Below are 18029 nucleotides of genomic sequence, written 5' to 3' on the forward strand. Positions count from 1 at the left end.
AGAAAAGTCACTTTCAAACTTCATGCTTTTCAAGTAACTAATACAGTCTCAAAAGTGAGACTCACTCTCTCCTGTGAGATAGCATCTGACTCCACTACCTAAATACCTTCCTGAAGGCTCTACCGGGGCATGGTGACTGGCCCCTGCAATGCCCAAATTTGGAAGCTTAGATGGGAAGATTGCTGTAAGTTCAAGGCCAGCTTGGTTTACATAGTGAGATCCCATCTCAACACACATGCATGTGGGTGTACCAACACGTGCATGTGCGCGTGTGGGCACAAACACACACACGCACACACACACACACACACACATACACACACACACACACACACACACACACACACACCACAGCCAGGGAAATGTGTGTTGTTCACAGTGGCTTCTTCCCCCCTCAATTAATGAAAATTAAGATAAACCCCATCAGACAAACCCAGAAGCCCGATCTCCCCAAAGATCCTAGATTCTATCAATTTGATAACAGTAGCCATCACACTGACTTTCTCCTGCTTTCTCTCCTCTTTTCTTGGTAAAAATTCTCATCTTTCCTTTGTGGGTTCATCTTCATAATCTAGGATAATTTCTATGTCTAAAGACCTTTGATCCGTCAAGTGCAGGAGTGGGGACTCACATGTGGATCTTTAGATGGTCTCTACTGTATCTACCACAGGCTGGGAAGGAGGAAGGCCATAGAGATGGCGCAGTGCAAAGGAACAACGTGGTGGTCTGTGAAAGGCACCCAGCCAGTGGACAGAGGGCCAGCAAGCCACTGGCTGTTTTGGAAATGTGCCTTTCATTGTAAGAACTCACCAATGTAACTGTAGTATCTGCACTTTGCAAAGACAATTTTGTGATAATATAAAAAAATGTACTGCAGCACAAAGCAAATAAGAAAACAGTTAGATGACAGCTCAAGGGAACAATTGGTTTACCACAAAGCAGTGCATGATTAATTACCAAAGAATTCTGCAGATAATAATTGCCATTGGAATTTTAAAAAGAAAATTTGGATAATGATGATTAGTGAAACTTCAAATGAGGCCAAGGACATGAGTTTGATTTCTTGTGGGTCAAATTTTCCCATGAGTTAAACAATTTAATCACATAATCAGTGTGTGTATGTGTGTGTGTGTGTGTGTGTGTGTGTGTTAGAGAAAATCAAGTAAGAAAGTAAGATTTTATGATTCATACTTTTTGTGATTACAGGTACATTTTAAAATCACAGCTATTTTTCTACATGTGTGTATATGTGTGTCTGATATAAGTTCCTTAGTATTTTGTATGTATTTCTCACAAGAATTATGGAAAATGTTAGCATGTAATTTTATTTTTAGAAGAGAAATCATATTCAGAAAGCTTGTTTTAGGAGAAAATTGTTACGTGAGTAAGGATAAAATTAAGTTATTTGGATAAGCATAACTGCATGTGATATATAGAATACAAACTTGGGACTCCAACAGTGGACTTGAGTCCTTGTTATATATCTCTCCCTTTGAAAAGATAACCCTGTATGTCTAAAATTTCTGGTTCCCCTGGTGCTTATCTATGAGCACAAGGACCTCTGTGCCACCTACAATATTCCAGGCTACCTCCAACTTGACACATAGCCAAGCCAACTTGACACAAGCCATTGAACTCCTGAATTTCTGTCTAGAGCTCCAAGTGTTGTAATTATAGGTGTGTGCACCACACTTGTCTAGGGCATCTAGTTTTCTCAAAACCATTCGTTGAAGAGATTGTCCTTTCTCCTACTGTATATTTTTGGCACTTTTGTCAAAAGTCAATTGACTACAAATGTGTGAATTTGTTTCTAAGCTCTATCCTATTGGTCTATCTATTTACATTTATATCAGCATTTTAATATTTTGATTACTAAAACTTTGTAGACTTTTCCAAAAGGAGGAAGTTAGATGTCACTAGTCCCATTCCTTTTGGTGATAATGGCTTTAGTTTTAAGTTTGCTATTACCAAATTATCTGTGGTAACTGTAGAAATCCCTCAGCACCTAGGGCAAAATGTCAGGAAATCTGGAGACCACCGTGTAGCAATTGTCTTTGTTCAATTTGCTCTATCTTCCTGAAAGGATCCATAAAATGTCCCTGTTTCTGCTGTAGCCCCAACTCTAAGGGGACCATTTACTTGTTAACTTTCACTAGTCCTTTAATTTTAATCTTGGCCAGATAGAAGGTTCCTGAGCAGTTGTTGCTGACATCAGTTCTAGCTGTCAAGTATGAAGGCTCAACTTCTGCCTTAATCTTTTGCAGATGATCTTTGGGATTCCAACTCAATAAATTGTCTTCACTATTGTGCAGGGGAAGTGGTTGCTATCAGCTCTGAGTTCTTTGCCTCACTGATAATGTAAGCCCTGACTTACATTCTGCCAGGTTCCAGACCCCACAGTGGCTAGTCTGTGTTGCTAGTTAATGGGAGAGAATTAAGTCCTAGTTTTGGCTATTGGTTCATTCGGGTAAAAAGCAGAACACCAAATTTAACATCTTAACTTTTAAAAAGTGTATTTAGTTCAATTCTATTAACTATATGCATCTTGTGTATGCAACAGGCTTCTAAAACATTATTTTATTTGCCAAACTGAAACCTTGTCCTCACTGAACAGTGAGTGACTCCTTATGTCTTCTTCCACTCAGCCCCAGCAATCATTTTTCTACTTTGTACAGTTTGACTCCTTGTGAGTGAAAAAATCATGTAGCAACTGTGTTTCTGTTACTAATTTTTTTGCTTCACACACTGTCCTCAAATTCATTCATTTGTAACATAGTTTCTTTTTATTTATTTTTGCATGTACCAAATGCAGAGTAGTGGTGGTGGTGGTGGTGGTGGTGGTGGTGGTGGTGTGTGTGTGTGCATGGGTGTGTTCACAATTGTATGAACTAAAGGCAGAACTCAAGTGCTAAACTGGCTGTCTGTGGAAAAGAAAATTGGGAGTGGAAGGCACAAAGACTTGCTTTGCATCCAAATTTTTGTATACGTTTTGAAGTTTTGTTTTTATGCATAGAAAAAAATGACCTGTAATTTAGAAAGAAATGCTAGATATTTTTAAGAAAGATAAACTTCATCTTCAGAATATCTGCCCTATTGTAGTTCTGTATCCCTTCCCTTAAAACATCTTATCTTCAGATTACTCCTTTGTCTGATAATGACAGAAGGCTTATTACCATTTAAAAAAATAAATGCTAGATTCATCTGCTCAATTAGGCTACAGAATTCATGGACATTTGTTCTGTTGTCCAACCTATGGGTTTTAATTTAAATTTTCTGTCTGAATTGTCCTGGACTGTTACCATGGTGATAGTCACAGAAGTTAAAAAAACACATTTAATAGATATTTATATTTTGAGACTACCAAAAATAGTATGGGGGTTTATTTTCAAGTGCCTTCTGTTTGAATATTTGCTTTTACCTTGGCTTTTGTCATTTATCTTTTTTCATTGTTTTTTTTCACTGTAGCACTCATCCAGTCATATTTAAAACAGAGTGCCTGCATCTAAAGGTGAACAGTATGTTATTCTGTATGCCCTTGTTCTAGTGGATGGATGTTAGACTGTGGACTTTTCAAGATAGGTCCTAGTCAGAAGGTTAATACACTTAGAATTTATATAGGTGATCTATAGGTTTTCCTTGACTGATGTTAAAACAGACTATATTTTCAAGAGCTATTTTTGTCACTAAAAGCTTAAGGAAGTTATGAAAATGAACAGAACAGTATTGTAAATTTAAGTAACTAATCATTTCTATAGGTTATTATTTCCTCTCTAGTCTTGGGTTTCATTTCTGATTGTTTCTTTATAGCAATTACAATGATTTATGTTTATTCTTGTATTTAAGACTAAGCATTTAAATCAAACCACTAAAGAAAGAGAATAAGCATTTATAGAAGATCATTTCTTTCACAGCTCAAATTTATCTTACTCTTATCACTCAAATCTATATAAATTCTATATAAGTATTTGAGTAGCATAAGTGTGCCCTGTGTCCAGAATTTTGCAAAAAATCATGGGGAATAAAAATATGGTAGTTTCAGTTGTTAATATACTAGTCATCTAACTGAAGATATAGAATTTTGATAAATGAAAGAAACAGAAAATGAGATATTGCAACACGATACTTATATTGTAAATGCATATTCTAACAGTTCAGAAATAGTTCATATCAAGGAAACCAAGGAAGTAATTCATTTATATACCAAGTGTTTTAGGCTTAAATCTATTTAGAAGGAAATATGCATCCAACAGAAAGAGAATCTTCACATTTGGAAAGATCATTGCTTCTCTGCTAATTAGAGTGTGTGGTGATCCAGGGGAGATTATATTGTGTGGTTAGCAGTTTGTGAATGTATGCTGAAAATTTATTGCTGCTCCTTTTTGTGTGATAATGTTTATGAGTATTTGTAGTTTCCTCTGTTTCTTTTCCTTGGTACCCAATCTCTTTCTAAACATAAGTAAAAAATAAATCTAATTTTCTATGTAACTAGCTAACTGATGGTAAGTTGTGTGGGACTAAAGAGAAGTCATTGTAGAGCATTTGTAATAAAACAAGCAATGAACAGCACATTGGTTTCCAGGCAGATGATAGTAGTGAGAGCAGACAGTGGATGAGGCAGGTTGCGATTCTGTAAAGTGGCCAGAGCAGCAGAGGCAGCAGTGCTGCTCTGAAGAGGAAGCCAATAACAGGACAGGGCACTCCTGGAACAGCACCCAAGGTGATGATTAAAAATTGCCAGGCATTCTTTGAAAGGGAGAAGGCTTCAAGCAGTAAAATCAGCAGAGGCTCACTCTAGCCTGTTTTGGGCTATCATGTTCCTGTCACTTATTATTCTACAGGCTGCCTTTATACTTTACTTATAATTTTGCCATAAAAGAACAAAAAAACTGTCAGGTATCTTATATTCCAAGAACATTCTAAATAATGTTTAGCTTTTTAATTTGGGAATAGAAAATATTAGCTAGTTACAATTAATAGAACTTAATATAAGGGTTGTAGCAGGTTTCCAATGCTCCAGCTATATAATGAAAAGATTGGCTAAAGCTGCTACAATTTCTTTCTTATGAAAATCTATCAGTCTACCCGTTATTCATCCACACATTTTTTGCCCCCCTATCCTTCAATTCCAAAAGAAATATTTTACATTTGTCCTGTTTACCTGCTCTCTGCTTTTTAACTCGATCTTAAAAATATATTCACATAAACTTTTGGAAACTGGATTACTTGTTTTTCAGTGTATTGGAAGGACATGACAATTGATCTAACTATTCTTAATCTGTGTTTATGAAAGTTTAGTACAAAGCAGATCCAACATTTCACTCTTATTTTCTACTCTGATTTTTCATTCTCATTTTCTATCTGGTGAATCAATATTTGAATGCTACCAACCTGGAAGACTAAGTATATAATTGAAATAAATAAAATCTGTTAAAAATCCAAACTTGTTTGTTGTAGAAAACATTGCAAAATAAAACATAGAGACAAAAAATATTTTCAATCTACATGCATTATTCAGAGCTCTATGTTTTATGAATAACAAAAGACAACATTTTCTTTTGCAGTCCTGATAGTTTCCTTGGTTGAGGGACAGAAACTGTAGTAACACCTTAAACATTAAGATTACTTATGGGAAATCTAAGCATCAGCAGTAATCAGAAGACAGCAATGGTGCTACTACTGTGAGCAAGTATGTGGCTGATTGATGGGAGAGAAAGAGAAGCAGAGCTGTTTGTGTGCTCTGAAGAAAGGCATAACTAGAGACACATAGGTGAGGAACAGCCTGATGTGAGTGGCCTGTGCTCCTGCCTGAAGCCATGGTAATGTGCGGGCCTGTGTTGCCACGAAGGACCATGCCTGGGTCTGTGGTCCTACTATAGCAGGGGTCTGTGTAAGTAGATGTCTGTGGCCAGTGTTACCACTGAAGGCAACATGGATGTCTGTGGTCTGTACTGCAGCCTGAAGCCATGTTGATGTCTGAGGGCCTTGCTGAGCTGGTTCTGCCTCTCATCGTCAGCAGAGACATGGGCACGTGTGTAAAAATCAGTGTTTTGCCATACAGAACATCCCACAGCACTTCCCCTTTTCTTTCTCTTTTTTTTTTTTTCCAAAAAGGAAGGTTTTAACCTTAACAAAGTAAAATTACACATAATTTGGGAATTTGGGCTTAGCTTCTCTTACTACTTCCTACTGGAGGGGGGCGCTGTATCTTATGGGGACACAAAGAACATTTTAGGATTATGGAATAGTCCATGAGGCTGTATTGCCTGAGCCAGTTGCCTTCAAACCATTCTGGATGTTGGATCATCTGGGCCATGGTGTCATCAGAGACCTTTCAGGGGGTCTTGGCTGGTCAAACCTGATGTATCTTAATCTGGAACAAATCCATAGCCTTTGGCTTTCTGTGGGAACAAAAGCAGAGTCTCCTTTCCAAAGCAACACATCCGTACATCCAAATTTTGAAGTCAAGGTACCTTTAAAATATACGTTTTGGCATAACTCAACAGCTTTTACAATCAAATGTTTCTCTGCAGTTAAAAATCCCAAAGACAACATAATCCAGATTCTCTGTGTAATAGTCATCTTTATGTGGCTTATTTTTTATATTAATTTTACTGTCTCTTTAAAGACTTTATTTTTTAAAACTATGTATTTGTTTCTATAACTGTATATATCACCTTTTTTGTCTCTTTCAAGCCTATGTATATTTTACACACATTTTAAACTATTACATCTGAATCTGTCTTATTGTGAATCTATTGCTTTAAACTGCAGCAGCTGTGGCTGCTGGCTCTGCCCACTTCAGCTTCCCAACACAGCGGTGGTGCGTTTTCCACCAGCTCTGGGAGCTATCGTGGGTCTATGCTTTTATCCAAGCAGTGTGTAGCTGAGAAACCTCTTTTTATGTTTTGTACTAGCAAAGGCTAAATCCACCACGCAGCTTAATGTGCCACTTGCAGAGGCCTCATTCCTGCCATACTGTAGATCAAACGCGCACACTAGGAACCCACCAGTAGCTCAAACTGGCAGCAGCCGCTCATTTGAGAGAGACAATTAGGGAGCTGTTTTTAGCTCCATTTTAGAATCTTTTCTCAGGTTTTAGGTGGAAACTCTTGCCAACATGTTGGGCGCCATTTGTAGCTAGAGTTTTCCTGCCTGGCCCACAGTCAGGACAAATCTCTGTCACCCACCAGTCCGACAGCCGCTCAGACCCGACCAAGTAAACACAGAGACTTATATTGGTTACAAACTGTATGGCCGTGGCAGGCTTCTTGCTAACTGTTCTTACAGCTTAAATTAATCCATTTCTATTAATCTATACCTTGCCACGTGGCTCGTGGCTTACCGGCATCTTCACATGCTGTTTCTCATCATGGCGGCTGGCAGTGTCTCTCTGACTCAGCCTTCCACTTCCCAGCTTTATTCTCCTCCTTGTCCCACCTATACTTCCTGCCTAGCCAATGGCCAATCAATGTTTTATTTATTGACCAATCAGCAACACATTTGCCATACAGAACATCCCACAGCACACGTGGGAGAGCTGGGCCCATGCATGGGTGCAGGGGAGCTGGCAAGATAACCAACTCAGACACCACCCAGGCCCAGATTCAGAATGTAGATTTGTTGAGGAATACTATTTTAAAGTGTGTTCTTTTGTTTATGTTGCATTTGTTTAACTCTGTGAAGCTATGTTACTTTACTTGTCCAAAACAGCAGATGGTCTAATAAAGAACTGAACAGCCAATAGCAAGGCAGGGGAAAGGATGGACAGGGCTGGCAGGCAGAGAGAATATATAGAAGGAGAAATCTGGGAGGAGAGATCTCTAGGAGTGAGAGAAGGAGAGGAAGACATCAGGGGCTAGCCACCCAACTTCACAGCAAGCCACAGAGTAAGAATGAAAGTAAGATATACAGAAGTAAGAAAAGGAAAAAGCCCAGAGGCAAAAGAAAAATGGGTTAATTTAAAGTTAAGGAAAGCTGGCTAGAAACAAGCCAAGCTAAGGCCTGGCATTTATAAGTAATAATAAGGCTCTGTGTGTGATTTATTTGGGAGTTGGTTGGTGGGCCCCCCAAAAGAGTAAAAAACAGCCAACTACATAGATTATCTTACATTTTAGTTCTAGAAAATTATAATTTTCCTTTTATTTATGTGTATATGTGTACCTGTGTGTATGTGCATGTGTGAGTGCAGGTGCCAACAGGGTACAAAAAAAAGAGCTGGAATTACAGACAGGTGTGAGCTGCCTGACATTATTTCTAGGAATAAAAATCAGGTCCTCTAGAAGAGTGGTGCACACTTTAACCATCCAGCCACATCTTCTAGCTTTGTGTGTGTTTCTAGACTACTATGCAAATAGAATTATATTCTACATACATTTTATTAAAAATTCTTCCCAACAATTGAGACTCCTTGATGTTGTAGCATGCATTCAAAGGTTGCTTACGTTGAGTAGATTTAATTAAATGGGTATACAACAGTTGTTTATTCATGTATTGATAGATATTTTGGTTAATTTCATGTTATATACTATTATAAATGAAAGTGTTATGAATATCTGTGTACAAGTATATAATATGCTTTCATTTGTTGTGGATAAGTACCTAGGTTCAGAATTATTACATCATGTTTAACTTTCAAAACTGGTTTTTTTTTCTATTCTTGAAATAGCATTTTTGGAAGAGCCTTATTCACTGCCATGGTTTTCTTCAACTGTCTGCTTGGCATAGCCCAAAGGCACCTGAGAAGGGAGTTTCTTTTGAGGGGGCTCCCAGATCAGATTTTCTTGTTGCCAGGTCTTTGGGAAATTGTCTTGATAATTAATTGATATAGGAGGACCCAGACCCAACACTGTGGGTATTGCCATTTCCTGGGCAGGAGGTTCTGGGCTATATAAGAAAACTACCTAAGCATGACCTAACAAGCAAGCCAGCAAGCAGAGTTCTTCCATTTTTTTTTCTGTTTTAAGTTCCTGTTGGAATTTCTGCTCTATCTTATGCTAATTAAGGAATGTAACCTGTAAGCTAAAATAAACCATTTCTTCTCCTATATTGCTTTTGGTCAAAGTGTTTTATCACAGCAACAGATGAAGCTAGAACACACACCACTATTTGCCTTTCCTCACTTCTTACTTATGCTCTGATGACTGAGTGTAGATGCTGTGTAACGAGCAGCCTTGTATTCCTGCTGGCATGCTTTCCCATTAAGGTGGATTGTGTGCTACCTGGATTTATGCCAACTTGATGCAGGCTAGAGTCATTTGAAAGGATAGAATGTCAATTTAGACAATGCTTCCATAAATCAGACTGAAGTCAAGGCTGTAGGGCATTTTCTTAATTAGTGATTGATGTGGGAAGACCCAGCCCATTGTACCACCTCTGGGCAGGTGGTCCTGGTTTCTATAAAAATCAAGAGGAACAAACTATAAGGAGAAAGCTAGTAAGCAGCACTCTCCATGGTCTCTGCATCAGCCTCTGCCTCCAGGTTCCTTTCCTGTTTGAGTTCCTACACTTATTTCTGTAGTTGGAATTTTCTCCAGGCCTGCCCAGCCCTGAGGTCCCTCAGCTGCTTATAAAATGATCATTCAGAGGCTTATAGTAATCACCAATTTCATGGCCTATGGAAGGATTCTTGCTGGCTAGCTCTTATAACTTGACCCATTTCTATGAATCTATAAGCTGCCACATGGCCATGGCTTACTGATATTTTCACGTCTTGCTTCTCCTGGTGGTGCTGGCGTCTCTTCCCCCTCTGCCTTTCTTCTTCCTATCTCTTTGATTTCCAGCCTATCTATAACCTGAATTGCTATAGGCCAAATGGTTTTATTTATCAACCAATCATAGTAACACATATTCACAGCATACAGAAAGACATCCCATAGAACTTCCCCTTTTCTGTCTAATCAAAAAGGCTGTTTTAACTTTAACATAGTAAAATTATATATAAAAGAACAGTTATCAAGCAAGAATTAGTTACAATATCTAGTCTATTTGTATTTGGCAAAATTAAAGAAAATATTCTATCAATCCTATATTTGTGAGTCTAAAGTTTTATATTTAATTTATCTTTTGTCATAACTAAGGAAAATTGTAATTATAACTATCTAGTCTTCAACTACATCAAAGACCCCAGAAGGATATAATGTTACCTAAGTAGACAAGAAGTGCATTGTAAGCAGCTTCCAAAAATCTAGAATGACAGAGACATTTGGCTGCCTGGGACAGTCACCCAAATTTCCTCTGCAATGTTGAGGCATCCATCTTAAGGCTATAGGCCTAGATTATCTGGCATAGCTTTCAGTGAAGCAGGAAATTTTAAGGACTGTTCTGCCCATTCTGGCAGAGTTCTTCAGTCACTTCTTCCCATGTCCTGTAGAATGTCTGGCAGTTTCTTCTGTGAAGCAGGAACCTAAAGGATGATCTCACTTTGCAAAGTTCAGTGGTTACCTTCCTATGGGTCCTGCATGTCCAGTTTATACAGCATACTGTCAAGTAGTCCAGGCAAGAGCAGTATCTTGCCCAAATGACTAACTTTTGCTATAAAGAAAGCAAACTCCATGTGGAGTTTCTTTGATGCCCACCATCTTCTCTGAAGTAGATTAGTACTGCTAGGAGCAGACATGTCTCAATGTCCAGAATATTCAAAGTTCTTAAAACATTTTAAATGCCGTATTCTGTAGGTCTTTGAAGTGTTTGAATATTACCTACCTAGTTGAAATATATCTATATATACCTAGAAAACATAACTAATATGACTATATTTCTCATAGATGACTAATTATTAATCTGTATTTCTTAATTATATTTAACAATTTTATATGAGTTGCATAAACAGTACCTTAAACAAGAGTAGAAATACACATACAGTATAAAAAAATTAACTTTAGCCGGGCGGCGGTGGCGCACGCCTTTAATCCCAGCACTCGGGAGGCAGAGCCAGGCGGATCTCTGTGAGTTCGAGGCCAGCCTGGTCTACAGCGCGAGATCCAGGAGAGGCGCAAAGCTACACAGAGAAACCCTGTCTCGAAAAACAAAAAACAACAACAACAACAAAAAAAAATTAACTTTAAATTTTTATCAGTAAACTAAAATCCATAGCAGTATAAACATTTCAAATACATTGTTGCTCTTTAAAAGTAGATTCAATAATCTATCCTTTCATCCTATCATATCTATAATACCATCCCTTTTCTTTTTTTAGGAAGAGATTGCATTTATAATCAACCTTCTTTAAATAAAAATAAACATTCATAAACAATATTTTGGGAATTTGGGCACAGCTTTCTGCTGGTTGGGGGCAAGTCCTGACTGGAGTAGTCTGTGAGGCTGCATTGTCTGAGCCAGTTGACTTGAAGCTGATTTTGGATGTTGGATCATCTGGGCTATGGTGTCAGTTGAGACCTTTCAGGGGGTCTTGGATGATCAAACCATAGTAGCCTGGAAGCAATCCACAGGTTCTCATCTTCTGTGGAAACAAAAGCAGAACCTCATTTCCAAAGCAATGTATCCTTAGACATAAACTGTGAAGTCCAGATACCTTTAAAATATACATATTGGTTTAACTCAGCAGCCTTTACAATCAAATATCTTTCTGTAGTTAAAAATCCCAAAAGCAATATAATCCAGACTCTGTGTATGATTTCCATTTTTATGTGGCTTAACTTTTATATTACTTTTACTGTCTCTTTTAAGACTTTATTTTTTAAAACTATTTCTTTATATAACTGCGTATATTCCTTTTTCTCTCTCTTCCAAGCCTACATACATTTTTACATACACTGTAAATCATTTAGAGTTTTATTCCATCTGAATCTGTCTTATTGTGAATCTATACTCTTTCTCTGACCAGGAGAGATTTTAAATTGCTAAGCTGCATGGCTGAGACCAACACAGCAGCCTTGGTTGCTGACTGCACCCCTCTCAGCTTCCCAACATGGTGGAGATACCCAGGAGAGTCATGCTTACCCTGCCAACTCTGGGTCCATGCTGTTACCAGATATTATGCAGCTAGACCACAAACCTTTTTTGTTTGTGTGAATAAAAGCTAAATCTGCCATGCAGTGTGCTGCACAGCTTGGAGACACCTCTGTGTACCTTAGCGGGAATCCACCATGCTGTAGCTCAGGCCCACAAACCCACCATAGTACAGCTCATAGCTTGTCTGACAGACATAACTAGGAAGCTGTTTTTAGCTCCATTTTAGGATCTTTTTTTTTTTAAGCTTCTCAAGTTTTTGGTGGAAATTCTTGCTCTCATGCCTGGGCGCCAAATGTAGTTGGAATTTTCTCCAGTCCCACCCGGCCCCAAGGTCCGTCAGCCACTTATAAAATAATCATTCAGAGGCTTATATATTAATTACCAATTTTATGGCCTATGGCAGGCTTCTTGCTAGCTAGCCCTTGTAACTTGATCCATTTCTATTAATCTATAAGCTGCCATGTGGCTGTGGCTTACTGGTATTTTCACACTTTGCTTCTCCTGGTGGTACTGGCGTCTCTCCCGCTCTGCCTTTCTTCTTCCTGTCTATCTCTCTCATTTCCTGCCTAGCTATAACCTGACTTGCCATAGGCCAAATGGCTTTATTTATCAACCAATCAGAGCAGCACATATTCACAGTGTACAGAAATATATTCCACAGCAGACTTTCTTCATTGATGGACTACAATGTAGAAGAGTCAGCTAAATAAACCCCATTGTCACCAAATTAGTTTTGGTCAAGGTGTTTCATCCCAGCAATAGAAATCCTGTTCTCAAACTGTAGCCCTCCAATACTGCTTCATTCTTTAAGTAGCTGCTTGCCTCATAATTTGTTACATTAACAAAAAAAGAAACCAACATACATGTCGGCAAGCTGGTTAGGAGATGGTGGGATAGCTAATAAAACAGTATTTCTAAGTGTGTTTGTAAGTTTGTTTTCAGAAACAGATTAGCATCATTTCATTGGATAACTTTGATTAATATAGCATCTAGTGTGTTATCCTCTCTTATTCTCATTTTCAATCTTCACAATTTGTTTTTGAGACATAGTTCATTCTGTAGCTCAAGCTGGTTTTGAAGTGACAATTCTCCTGACTCAGCCTCCTAAATTCTGGGATTACAGGTGTGTGATACCACATTCTGCCCAGCGTTCACAGTTTTGCACAATACTACATTTCATCTTGTCTTCCATGTGCTACACTTAAAATGATATCTTTTTTTTGCTTCTTCAACAAAATGCTAGTGAATTAATTGACAATAATATCTTTGAGGATAGTTGACTATCCTCACAAAATTCTAGGTAATTTTTTCTGAGGGTAATATTGACTCTACTACCCTGTTTGTTTGTTTGTTTTTCCCTTTTATTTCTAGTGGAGAATTTTCTTATTAGTACCATTACCATTTTAGTGAAAAGTGTTTTTCTCCATACCTTATTTATTGGTCCATGAACACTTGATTTTGGAAGATGCTGTTTAAAACACGTTTTCCCTACAATGCAGCACATTATACTCTGAATTAGAGAAGACCCTGTAATGCTCCTGCTGAAGAATGATTTAAGGGGCTTTCATTTGGTGGTTTGGCTAAATTACAGAAGAAGTTAATGGAGTTGGTTAGGATTCCTTTAAATACAAAATTCCTGTGTACATGGGTCTTTCTTAATTATGACTCATTAGAATTAGTCTGGAGAAAGTTCAGATCCTACTCTTGAAAGAGGCATAAAGGTTTTTTTTCTCATTAAACTTGTTTTAATGGGTCTCAAAATTCTGTGACAGCTTTTTTTGTTTGTTTATTTGTCTGTTTTTTGTTTTTTGAGACAGGGTTTCTCTGTGTAACAGCCCTGGCTATCCTGGAACTCTCTCTGTAGACCACACTGGCCTCAAACTCACAGAGATCTGTCTGCCTGCCTCTGCCTTCTGAGTGATGGGATTAAAGGCATGCGCCACCACTGCCCAACCTGTGACAGATTTTTTGTGACATTATTTCCATTAAAAAGTACTGGCTTTGAAAACTAATAACTTAAAACTCCCCCCACACACAGACAGACACACATGCAAACAAAAAATGGTTCAAAAACCATTCTCTTTTCCTAAGGAAGGTTTTACCCTGAATTGTTATCATTATCTTGTATTTTACTATTATACTTAAATGGTCAATTGAGACCTTCTTCCACCACTGAGTAAGCTTGGGTTGGCAGTTGTTAGGGATAATATTCATTTAGCCTTCTGAGATTTCTGGGAAGACTTGGTGACCTTGTCATCTCCAGCAATCTTCTTGCCCATGTCTCTGATGACACCCATAGTAACTGTCTGAATCATGTCACTTACAGCAAAAATGACCCAGGGAAGGATACTTTCATGATACACATGGGTTTGCCTGCAGCCATATTAGCAATAGATGCATCATCAGATTTCAAGAACTTTGGGCCAGCTTCCAGCTTCTTGCCAGTGGATGATCAATACTTCCTTTAAGCTCAACAAACTGGCAGGCTATGTGAGCTGTGTGACAACCCAGTACAGGGACATAGGCAGCACTAATTTGGTCTGGATGATTCAGGAAACCATTGGTGGGTAATTTTTGCTGACACCAGCAACTTTACCACATCTAATGTCTTTGACAGACATGTTCTTTACAGTGAAGCCCACATTATCCCCAAGATGAGCTTCACTCAAAGCTTCATGGTACACTTCAAAAGATGTTACTTTTGTTGTGACATTGACTAGAACAAAAGTAACCACTGTGCCATGTTGAGAACACCAGTCTCTGCTTGTCCACAGGGACAATACCAATACCACAAATTTTATAGACATCCTGGAGAGTCAGACACCAAGGTTTGTCATTTGGATGAGTTGGTGGTGGGATACAATCCAAAGCTTCCAGCAATGTGGACACACTGGCACTACCATCTTTGTGGGTGACTTTCTATCTCTTGAACCAAGGCATATTAGCACTTGGCTCTAGTATGCTGTCACCATCACAGCCAGAAATTGGCACAAATGCCATTGTGTCAGGGTTGTAGTGAATTTTCTTAATGTAGATGCTGAGTTTTTTAATATTTTCCTCTTACATTTTTGGCCTATAGAGTGGCCCCATGGAATACATTTTGTTGATACCAACAACTAGCTGTTTCACACCTGGGGTGTAAGCCTGGAGGTCATGATCATGGGTCTGCCAGTTCTCAGAGTTTACAGTTTAAAATTCAATAACACCAGTAGCAATCCAGACAGCACAGTCTGCCTGAGATGTAATCATGATTTTGATCAAGTCTCTGCATCTTGTCTATCAATGACAGTCAAAAAATATTTTCAAATTTCCACAGGTGATGTCAATAGTAACAACATGTTCATGCTCAGCTTTCAGTTTATCCAAGATATGGACATCTTTGAAGAATCCCTTTGCTGTCTCAGAAGCCTTCTCCAACTTTTCAATGGTTTGTTTGTTGATTGCACCATATCCATAGATCAGGTGGCCAGTCCTGGTAGACTTGCTCAGATCTACTGTTTAATGAAGATGATACTGATATGAGTCTTTTCCTTTCTCATTTTGGCTTTGAATTTGTGGTGGTTTTCATAGCACTTATGTACTGACAACCAACCCACTGCAAAAAAGTGGCTTAAATATTTTTACTGTTATTGCTTTAGATTTTATTACCAGTTATTTGAAATTTACAAATAAAATACAAATTTATTTTGGTTACAGTTTCACCATTTTTAGTTTTTTCCAATGGAAAGAAAAAATATCCTTTTTTACTTCAATTTTAAAATAATATGTGTTTGTGTTTAAGCAGCGTGAGAACGTTTAAACATGAACCAATTGATCTAGCTTTCATGTATTTTTGTCTTGTAGGCTAGAAATAATTTCAATGTATATTGTAGGATATCCCTATTGATAAATTTTAGCAGGAGAAATAGCCTGCTCATCTGGGGAATTGCTTGTTTATTAAATAAGAGTTAACTAACTATGATGGTCATTTTGTCAACTTGAATGGATCTGGAATCTGGAATCAACAAAGAAGCTTGCCCCTGAGTGGATATAGAAGGGTATTTCCTGGAATCATTAAATGATGGGGAAGACTCTCTTGCAGGACAGGCAGTGCTTTCCAGGCATCAGCCTAGATATAAGGACAACCAAGGAAAAAACTTTTGCTTTTTGCCTACCTACTTTCAGTGTTTGCTTGTGAATGCATCTACCTTGTTGGTGCTTCTACTGATAGCAAACATTGTTAGACCATTAATAACATCCACCCCCAGTTTCCTGAGTGGAAAACAAGTATTTTATTTCCTCCATCAAGGAGACACCTTAGTGTGATTAACATTACTAGTTTCTCCAATGTTTATCTGTGAGCATGAGGACCTCATGCACTCTACAGAAAGCCATTTTCAAAGACTTCTGTAAGCATAGAGAAAACAAAACTTGAGGGGGATTTAGAGTAGTTTGAAGAACAAAAAATGCAGGCTTCTAGGTCAATAAGAATTGACATGTTTAGCTATTTGTCCCTGTGCTTTATCCAACCATGGTCTCAACAATTCTCGCTCATATAAACCCTCCTCATTCTCGATAATGGGACTCCCAGAGATCCACCCGGGGCCTAGCCATGGATCTCTGCATCCAGATCCCTCAGTATTTGGATGGGGTTTCTAGCACGACAATTAGGGTGTTTGGCCATCCCATCACCAGAGTAGGTCAGTTTGGACTGTATCTCGACCATTGCCAGCAGTCTGTTGTGGAGGTATCTTTGTGGATTTCTGTGGGCCTCTCTAGCACTTTGCTTCTTCCTGTTCTCATGTGGTCTTCATTTACCATGGTCTCCTATTCCTTGTTCTCCCTCTCTGTTGTTGCCAAACAAATGGAAACACATGAACTATGAACCAATGGCTGAGGGGTCACCAGCTGGATCAGGCCCTCTGAATGGGTGAGCCAGCTGATTGGCTTGATCTGTTTGGGAGGCATCCAGGCAGTGGGACCAGGTCCTGTGCTCATTGCATGAGTTGGCTGTTTGAAACCTGGGGCCTATGCAGGATCACTTGGCTCGGCCTGGGAGGAGGGGACTGGACCTACCTGGACTGAGTCTACCAGGTTGATCTCAGTCCGTGGGGGAGGCTTTGCCCTGGAGGAGGTGGGAATGGGGGGTGGGTTGGGGGGAAGGTGAGGGGGGCCATAGGGGGGAGAACAAGGGGATCTGTGGCTGATATGTAGAACCGAATTGTATTGCAAAATAAAAGTACAAATTAAAAAAAAATTGACGTGTTTAGAATAAGCACTCAATAATATTTAGAATAATCTCGTTTGTTTATTTTATTTGAGACAGGGTTTCTTTGTGTAGCCTTGGTTGCACAGCTCTTTAGACCAGGCTGGCCTGGAACTCACAGAGATCCACTTGCCTCTGCCTCCTGAGTGCTAGTATTAAAGGCATGCACCACCATTGCCTGGCTAGAGTAATCTTATATGCAAAAAGGTATAAAAATAGAAAGAACCGCACAGAACACTGAAAAAGGTTTAGGGAAACTGTCAAGTTGTTAAATCAAATATTTCCTACCCACTCTGCATTAGATCCTTTAGGATTTTTCTGTTCATAAACCATAGGTTTCTAGTTCAATTGAACATTTTATTCTTTTTGGTACTTCATATCTAAATGTAGACCACATTGAAGACCATCTCATAGTGGCAGATTCCTGTGGACAAAACATTCTGCTAATTTTTGGCAGAATTCATCAGGATAAACTAATGAAGATTTAAATTGTTCCTAGCCATTTACACAGTCTCCTCTAAAATGAGAAACTAAGAAGATCATCAAGTCAGTAATTGAAACTCAGATAGTTTCTGTTGCATTTTTATTCATCCTTGTGACAGGCAAGTAATTCTTATCCAGAAAAACAAGGGTGAGGATGGAAATTCATCAGGATTTTAAGTTCAGGTAGAGTCATCTTCTGATTCCCCATGGAATCAAATCCCAAACACTGTCATTATGAACTTGTGTTCTGTTTTCATACATATTCCTTTATTTAAGATGATCAGTACCTCTCCTCCACCCATCCCCAAGGATTCAACAATCTTACAGTACA

General features: G+C 38.6%; 1 long non-coding RNA gene and 1 pseudogene across 7 annotated transcripts in view; one reads left to right on the top strand and one right to left on the bottom strand.

Moving 5' to 3' along the window:
• LOC128118629 (uncharacterized) overlaps positions 1 to 18029 on the top strand; it is a 68182-nt gene that overhangs the window by 39146 nt on the left and 11007 nt on the right. The window lies entirely within an intron of this gene.
• Positions 6155 to 17054, bottom strand: LOC128118628 (elongation factor 1-alpha 1-like; annotated as a pseudogene).

Source organism: Peromyscus californicus, unplaced genomic scaffold, assembly GCF_007827085.1.
Source record: "Peromyscus californicus insignis strain IS unplaced genomic scaffold, ASM782708v3 Scaffold_22__1_contigs__length_63687245, whole genome shotgun sequence".
NCBI classification, from domain to species: domain Eukaryota; kingdom Metazoa; phylum Chordata; class Mammalia; order Rodentia; family Cricetidae; genus Peromyscus; species Peromyscus californicus.